Here is a 1,466-nt window from a genome sequence, read left to right on the forward strand (position 1 = left end):
TGTGAGCGATAAAGCAAGGTCCTAGGTAATAACTTGTGAGTTTCAACTCGAACTAGAATTCTCACTTCAAATCTTGAGCCTGTCCTTTACCCGTTACACTGATTCTGTCCATTATTTCACCTGTAAAACCCTTGGTGAGAACTGCTGCATTTAGCAGACACTAGATAGTAAACGAGACCCGATGCCAGCCTAAGTCCCTTCTGGAGCCCAGGTCCCCACAGTAAAATGACGAAACATAAAGGAATGTAAAAAGGGTCTGTGACAGCCCAAAGCAAGTGACTGCAATTGCCCGCGAGAATCAAGAAGAGCTGCCTCCCACGTGGATTTGTGCAGCAACCTGCCCTCCCAGTCGTTATATTTTCCCATTCTTATTCTCACCAAATTCCCAATCCACCCTTGTACTGTCAATCCAGATTCACGGAATAGAGGCCCCTTCACCATTAGCCTCCAAGCCATCTTCCTAGTCTTTTAATTTTTCTGCTTTTTTTTGTCTTTAAAACATTTTTTTTCCCTTTAACATTTATCCCCCTTGAACCCTCTTCCCTCCCCCACATCATCCCCCCATCTTCTAAGTCTCTCTTCCCGGGCCACTGCTGTCTTCACTCTCCCAATAGTCTGGCGTACCATTTTTTATTTTTGCACCCCACTTTTTTTAAAGGTCCGGTTTAAATGTACATTCATTCAACAAACAGAGTACTTATTGTCTGCCAAGCTTTCTGCTAGGTGCTGAGTACTAGTAGATAAGATAGTATTCCCCTTTAGAGAGTTTACAGCCTGAAGTGGGGAACATTACTAGCAAGTACACAAAAGTGTAAAAGGAAAGAATACCAGAATAAACTAGATTTAGCTAGCTGGGTGATGGGAGGGCCCTGAGGTAGGAAGCAGTTTATTCAAGGACCAAGATGGCCAGGTTGTCTGGAGCTTAATAGGTGATGGGGAGAGTTGCAGGCAATGAGGTTGGACAGGCATGCAGGAGTCGGCTCAGGCAAGACTATGTAGGCTATGGTGGGAACATAGAATTTTACTTATTGCCCAATGGGAAGGCATTGGAGGGTTGAGCAGAGGTCAAATGATATGTTTTTAGGAGATAGCTGATGGCGTCCCCAACAGACACAGTTGAGAGAGCCTATCTAGGCTTCCACCAGTTTATACTACACATCTGCTTCCTATATAGTATAATCTGTTTGTGTGACTCCTTATCTTGCATCTTCTACTTTGTTCCGGTCAGGGACTTCCATGTATTATTATATTGAGGGAAGTAAAATGCCTAACAGTCTATATATGCACATATATATTTAATCTTCACCCAAGGACTTGCTTATTGATTTTAAAGAGAGGGGAAGGGAGGGACAGAGAGAGGAAAGGAACAAAAATTGGTTGCCTCACGCACACCCCCTATGGGGACCAGATCCATAACCCCTGAATGTGTTCTGACTGGGTGGAATTCCACCTATGAGCTTTCAGTT

This window comes from Pteronotus mesoamericanus, unplaced genomic scaffold, assembly GCF_021234165.1.
Source record: "Pteronotus mesoamericanus isolate MK-2021 breed Mesoamerican mustached bat unplaced genomic scaffold, CSHL_Meso_final contig_221, whole genome shotgun sequence".
NCBI lineage: Eukaryota > Metazoa > Chordata > Mammalia > Chiroptera > Mormoopidae > Pteronotus > Pteronotus mesoamericanus.